We start from the raw sequence: 8,347 nt of genomic DNA on the forward strand, positions 1-8,347 counted from the left end.
ACCGGTAGAAAATTTTTAAAATTGGACTGCCGCTGTTTCGTTTTCTGCTACGACTTCAGACCGACTCCTGGTCATTTTTTGGCCAAAAATCCACCACCAACGTGGCTCTGATACCAAATGTAATGGAATTGATCTTCAATGGATAGATTTCAGGATCAGTTTCAAATTACCAATCTATATCAACTAATCAACCAAAAACTTTAATCCACAACTTTCATTCACTCATGGTTGCTTCCTTTCTTTATCAGCCACAAAGGGAAAATGTTATGGTGGTGATTTGCAAGCCACAACGTTGGTAAGACAATAAAAGAAAATGAGTTTGGGTGTGTGAACCTCACGAGTGAAGAAAGAACATATTTGATTATTAAGGTTGGGAATTGAACCAACTTGTGAATGCACAACGTTGCACTTGATTCTTTACACAAATATTCGTTTTGCATTGGATAGGTGAGAATTTGACTTTGGTATTATGATTTTGAAACAGTTCATAAATTTGATGTAATGTTTTCAATCCTGAGTAAAGAAGACAAGCCATCTAACTAAACTTGTTTTATGTAAGTCGATATGTTTAATGTTGTTTGCATTTTCTTTAGTTCTTTTCTATTTCTTTGTGGTTGCTTGATGACTAGCAAACCATTAAGTTTGAGAGTGTTTGGTAAGTATTTTAAACCATGCATTTCGTATCATTTTAAATTGATAATTTGTTAGATCTTATGAGGTTTTAGAACGTTTTGATGCGGACGTTAATATTGTTTTATAGGATTGGTGAATTGGTGAAAGAGGGCTACTTATTGTGCTCGAAGAGGTCAATGAATGATGAAAGAGATGAACCAAGGAGAAAAGAGAGTAAAAAGGGCAAAAATGAAATTTTAATACACAAATGGGTTGTCCAAGCACCACAACCTAACTCCTAACCGCCATTGGAATGCCAAAGAAGAAAACAAAACAGAAAGCTGGCGCCTATGTGTCGACAGCCTGAAAATTAACTAAGGTAGCCAAAAAAATTGACGCGGCACTTGGAGGTTGCCTTTGGGCGATTAGGTCCCAATCGTGTTTCAGATGGGTTTTTTTTGGCCTTTTTAGTCTATTTTATAGCCCAATTCAACCACAAGTCATCTGGGGAGTAAAAGAAGGCATAAATACCAATTTAAAGGCAACTTTTCAATGAAGCTTTGAAGAGGCAAAAGTGAGAGATCAAGCAAGAGATGGAGAGAAACATCAAAAGAGAGATTGATGAAAGCTCCAAAACAAATTCTCTCTTTCCATCTTTATGTTCCTGATTATGAATTCTAAATTTTAGACCCTGTTTGAGCCTCATTTTTCCCACAAAAATATATTTTTAAATAGTGTTTTGACATCATTTCAATCATACATTTTTCAATAAAATAATATTACACGCAAATTCAAAACATTTCCTTATTTTTTAACCACACATTTTCCATCAATACACTATTTCAAAATTTATTTTCCCCCCAAAATGGGGCCCAAACGGGGGCTTATTGTTCTTACATCATGAACTAAGTTATTTATCAAGGGTTTGATGTAATCGATACTTGATTTTATGTTATAATTAATTCCATGAGATTTTTCCATTAATTTTATTTGCGTTATTTGTATTTATTCCTTTTCATTGATTGAATGATTTGATGTCTAAGATTCGACACTCAAGAGAGAGAATCTGAATTGATCATAAAATAACACAACTTATAATTATAGGTTTTGAAAGAAAGTATAATTCCTTTGAAATTTTTTTACATAAGAACCATGAAATTGATAATTTCTAAATTTTTTATTCGGATTAGAGATATTGGAATTGAATTTTTAGAAACAATTTTTACTTGGTACTCAAGAGAGAGTAGAATTACATTAGGTTTCTTGCTTTTAAACTTTGTAAAATCAATTAGAGATAATTAGAAAATTGAAAAACATATTTGATAGTTAGATGAAATCAAAACCTAAGCTCTTCTCATATTGCTTAATCCTAAAAAACTAGTTTTCAATCATTGATTTATTCAAATTGTCATCCTAGAATTAGTTAAAAGCATTGATAATTTAATTCAATCGTTGAGAGAAAATAAAGGGCTATTTTCATTACAGTACTTAGTAAATAATTTGACTTTCAATTCTCGTGGATTCAACATCCTCACTTCACAGTTATGTTACAAAACTTGACAACCGTACGCTTGCGGTATAATAGGTATAGTTTGCACATGACAATATGAAAATATGCTTTAAATAAGTAATTTTTTACAGTGTTATAAATAAGCAAGCTACTTATATATTACTTTTATGTAATAAATTTGTCCTCTTCCTACCACTAGTTATGTGTATACGATGAATTATGCATTTTGTAAAGACTATGGAGATCAAATAAAAAATTAAAAAGGAATCTTTATGGCCGACTTTACAAGTATTAAAACTCTAAACCTTGTGAGGAGTGACAACATCTCTTTGTAGACGAGCAATGATATCGTATTTATATGATAGATGGCAAATTAAAATTCAAGTGGTATGAATGAAGGGATTCAGTTTTTATAGATGTTCTTATAAATTGAATGAAGGGATTTTTAAGGATTCAGTTTTTATAGATATTCTTATAAGTTGAATGAACGGACATCGAATGATTTATACAGTCGATTTCAAATATATTGCAAGATTGATCTATCATCATTTGTCATCATCTCAACAAATGGTCAAGCTCTTAACATTTTATTTTGGTGCATCTATGTTAGTATCACTCTAATAGTCAAGCTTGAGAGTGTTTGGCTACGATCACACATTTACTTGAGTATTTTTAGTATGTTTTAAAATAGTATTTTTTATTTAACAAATTATCTTATTTAATTTATTTTTCTAGCAAACATGCCCACAAAATTTTTAGTACAAAATATTACTTTCATTAAGCTGCATTTTCTATTCATTTCTAAGTATACGAGCTATTCAACTCCTAATACCTCCATCAACTAAATGGATTATTTGTAGATGTTACAATGGACGGAGCCTCGCGGTGGTGTGAGTTGAGCTCTTACAAGCCAGCTGGCCAAACAGATGGGTAGCTCGAGCCTATTTTTTAACACCTTTTCATTTATCATTTTTAATGGAAAAAATTTATAACTAAGAGATTAAGTATTATCCATTTCAAAACTAAGAATAAAGGTTTCAAATTTTAAAAATTAGATATTTTTTAAAATTTAGTTATAATTTAATTAATTAGTTATATATTTTATTAATTAAATACATTAGGGTTACAGGTCTATACAATTTGGTTACAAATTAAAGATTCAGCTAATCACATATTATTTTTCGATCACAAATAATAATTTTTATGTGTTACAATTCAAAAATTTTATAAGTCACAATTTGTTCATCAACCACAAATAAAAAATTTATACGTTATATTTTATTTATTGATCATAAATTACAATCATTATAAATCACAACTTAGTATACAGTAACAAATTAACAATTTTTTAGGTCACACATTATTTTTTTGTCACAATTTATCTTTTTCATTTTTCGCATATTATTTATTGATTACAGATTAACCAATTTAATGGCTACAATCAACCAAATAATTTGTGATCATCACCAACACTTGTGACCACCAACGTCGCTAGTAGCTACTATTGCCACCAAGTTTCAAGATCGTAGGCACAACATTCGATACCCAACACACCAACAAAATCGTCGCCCAACCACCAACAAAATCACCACCACCACCACAACCACCAACAAACCACCATCACTATTGCCACCAAAAATATACAAGAAAATCGCCGCACAAAAAACCAACAAATTAGATTCGAAATAGAAACAAGATCCAAGAAAATTGCCTCCTAAAAAACCAACAAATCAAATCTAAAAATAGATACAACAGAGAAGAGGAGATGAGAGGAAGGAAAGCGACGTCGTTGGATTAGAGAGGGGTGACAGGATCGCGACAGCGACAGCGACATCCCTTAACTTCGACCGCTTCGAGTGGTCTCATTCCGAAACTCTCAGATCACTTGGCGGTGGAGAGAGAGGGTGAGAGAATTGGATCTCCAACAATTGACAGATACAATCGGAGCAGGTAAATATAGATACTGGAGAGGGAGGAGAGCTGCGCATTTGATTAGAGAGGGGTGATGGGTCGTAGACGGCAACACCACTTCACTCCGACAGCTTAGTGTGGTTTCACTTCGACGATCTCAAATCGGTTGGTGGCGGAGAAAGAGACAGAGAGTGAGAGGTGAGAATGGATAGAGAGAGAGAGAGAGAGAGAGAGAGAGAGAAATAATTTAGGGTTTGAAATTAGGTAGGATAAACTAATTAATTTGTAAGGTTAATTATATGAATGGTCACTGAACTTTGCCCTATGTTACTACTCAGTCACTGAATTTAAAAATGTAACTCAATGGTCACTGAACTTCGTCAAGTGTTACTACTTCATAATCGAACTTTAAAATGTATCTCAATGGTCACCGAATTTTACACCGTGTTATCCATCCATCAACTCCAACAAACTGCGTCAGCTCGATTGACGGATGGGTAATTATAACGCCCCAATTTTCTATAAACTCCGGAACTTTACAAAAAAACTCATTTTTTCTTTATTTTAAGTGCAGAACTATAAAAATAAAATTTTTTATTAAACAAATAACTGCAATATTTATAAATCTAAATTTAAAATATGAAAATTTTATCTAAACATAACATAAACTCTTAACTAATTCAAATAACACGTTTGTAACAAAATTAAACTAATTGGTAAATTTAGAGACGGCAAACTCATTTATTTTTCTTTTCATTTGATCCACTTGGCAGCTCGCATCATCGTCCTTCCACAATTCCAATCGACCTGAATTAACGTGTAAAAATTTGTAAGAGTGAGTATTCGAAAACACCCAGTAAGATACATGCAGTTTCCATATACATATATATAACAAGAAAATCTACATTTTATACCGCTTTGCTCTTATGGAGTATATCGGTGATCAAGCGAAACACCCATTTTAGGTCCTCTTATATCTTGTAAGATTTCATTTCTCTTTATATAGAACCCGAAGTCCACTAGCAATCCATTCATATTTAATTGCATATAGAAACGAAAACAACTTGCACATATATATCTTACCTCGATAGATGAAACAAATTTTTGAAAAGAATTGTGAATGCACGTTCCGAAACTTTCCCTAAATCTCTCTGCTCTTGCGTTCAGTAGGTGGGTAGTATTTTAATTTTAAAAATATTTTCAAAGATGAATTGGCAAAAAGAATTGTTTTGGCATCCAATAAAGAATGGGCTTGATGGGCAGATTTGGGTATTGATTTAAGGCTACAAAAATTGTCTGTCGAATGTCCGTAATCAAGGAGGATTTATAGATGTTATCCTAATCACCTAAGATACACCATTCTAATTCAATTAAATAACTGTAAGTGGAGTTTAAATCAAAGTAGGATTACAATTTCCCATTATCAAATTAAACACGTTACAATAAGAGAGGGATTGACTAAGGATTATTAATTAAATTAAAATTCTATTTATCATTGTTCCTTTATTTGATTCTAACTTGACGTAATCTTATCCAAAATAATTTTTTCTCAAGTCTAAGACTTCTAATTAATTACAAACTTTAAAAAGAGTCCAATATCAATATACTAAATCTCACTCTATCAATATCTAATTATTCGAAACAAATAAAATAGGAATTTAAAACCTATTTCATTTTCGTCTTCAATTTTCAAAATATAAATATATAATATACAAAATAAATAAATTTTATTCTAAAATTCTCGGGGAATACAATCTCCCCTCCTTAAAAGAATTTCGTCCTCAAAATTACCTCAATTAGTCGAAATGTTTTGGATACTTCACTTTCACATACTTCATAACTAAAGCAAGAAAAATAATAATCATGCTAAAAGAATGAAATTTCGTTTCATACCTTAGGTCCACCGGAGAGTGGTCGGAATGGTGAGCATCGCATGCCAAGAATTTTTTTATATCATTGCATCAACTGATCAACATGTGTTAAAACTTTACAAAATAGTCATTTAACTCATAAATCTCATAAGGATATTATATATATTTCTTTTATTATCCACATCTTCTTCTTCTTCATGCATTACTCAAAAATAGAGCTAAACATGTGTAAATATGCTTAGTTTAAAATATGGGCAATAACACAACTACAATTTAGTATAAAATATCATCAATTCAAAAACCATCCAAAATATTATTATTTAAAATCAATTTGAATTCAATTTAAAACTACTATTCAACTATTTAAAACAATTAGTAATATCAATCCTTTCACACAAAAAAATGAAAAGAAAATCGGTAAAAATAATAATTATATATACACCACGTGAACAATTTTCTTTTCCTTTTGTTTTTTAAATCTGTCTTTTTTTTTGCCTTTCAAAAACAAGTTTACAGGAAAGTAAAATCGTGCTCTGATACCAAGCTGTAACGTCTCAATTTTCTATAAAACTTTGGAGCGTTACGAAAAACTCATTTTTGTTTATTTTAAGCTCAGAACTATAAAAATAAAATTTTTTATTAAACAAATAACTGCAACATTTATAAATCTAAATTTAAAACATGAAAATTTTATCTAAACATAACATAAACTCTTAACTAATTCAAATAACATGTTTGGAACAAAATTAAACAAATTGGTAAATTTAAAGACGGCAAACTCATTTATTTTTCTTTTCATTTGATTCACTTGACAGCTTGTATCACCGTCCTTCCACAATTCCAATTGACTCGAACTAACCTGTAAAAATTTGTAAGAGTGAGTATTCGAAAATACCCAGTAAGATACGTGCAGTTTTCATATACAGATATATAACAAGAAAATCTACGTTTCATATCGCTCTGCTCTTATGGAGTATATTGATGACCAAGCGACACATCCATCTTAGGTCCTCTTATATCTCGAAGGATTTCATTTCTCTTTATATAGAACCTGAATGTCCACTAGCAATCCATGTATATTTAATTGCATGTAAAAACATATAGAAACGAAAACAACTTGCACGTATGTATCTTACCTCGATAGATGAAACAAAATTTTGAAAAGAATTGTAAATACATGTTCCGAAACTTTGCCTAAATCTCTCTACTCTTGCGTTCAGTGAGTGGGTAATATTTTGATTTCAAAAATATTTTCAAAGATAAATTGGCAAAAGAATTGTTTTGGCATCTGATAAAGAATTGGCTTGAAGGGCGGATTTGAGTATTGATTTAAGGCTACAAAAATTGTTTGTCGAATGTCCGTAATCGGGGAGGATTTATAGATGTTATCCTAATCAACTAAGATACACCATTCTAATTCAATTAAATAACTGTAAGTGGAGTTTAAACCAAAGTAGGATTAGAATTTCCCATTATCAAATTAAACACGTTACATTAAGAAAGGGATTGACTAAGGATTATTAATTAAATTAAAATTCTATTTATCATTGTTTTCCTTTATTTGGTTCTAACTTGACGAAATCTTATCCAAATATTTTTTTCTCAAGTCTAAGACTTCTAATTAATTACAAGCTTTGAAAAGAGTCCAATATCGATATACTAAATCTCGCTCTATCAATATCTAATTATTCGAAACAAATAAAATAGGAATTTAAAACATATTCATTTTAGTCTTCAACTTTCAAAATGTAAATATATAATATATAAAATAAATAAATTTTATTCTAAAATTTTCGGGGCATTACAGTAATACTCTGCAAAGTTCGGTGATCATTGAGATACATTTTAAAGTTCGATTATGAAGTAGTAACACTTGGCGAAATTCTATGACTTTTGAGTTACATTTTTAAGTTTAATGACTAAGTAGTAATATAGTTGAAAAATCAAATCGACCTCAGTTACATTGGCACTATTCAAACATTTTTGTACTTTCATTTAATTTTTCTTCGTCAATTTCTTTTAGTGTTCTAACTGTTTCTCTTTCAATCTATTTATGCGGAGTTTGAAATACGGTGAATTGATACCAGTTAATCTAAAAATCAAACGTACTTTTCTTCATGATGGATGAATATGAGCAACAATTCTATTTTTATTTAATTTATAAATCTCTGATTATCTGTTTTCTCTTATTTCCCTTCATTTTCTTTGATTTTTTCTTTCATAGAAGTCGATTTGAGAAGTTTAGCCCTTGTTTGATCCTCATTCTGAGGGATAAAATGAATTTTTGAATAGTATATTGATAGAAAATGTATGGTTAAAAAATAAGCAAAAATTTTGAATTTACGTGTAATGAATAATGTGTGATTGAATGATGTCAAATTACTGTTTAAGAATACACACACACACACACACATACATATATATATATATATATATATATATA

The sequence above is a fragment of the Olea europaea genome, chromosome 23 (assembly GCF_002742605.1).
Source record: "Olea europaea var. sylvestris chromosome 23, O_europaea_v1, whole genome shotgun sequence".
NCBI lineage: Eukaryota > Viridiplantae > Streptophyta > Magnoliopsida > Lamiales > Oleaceae > Olea > Olea europaea.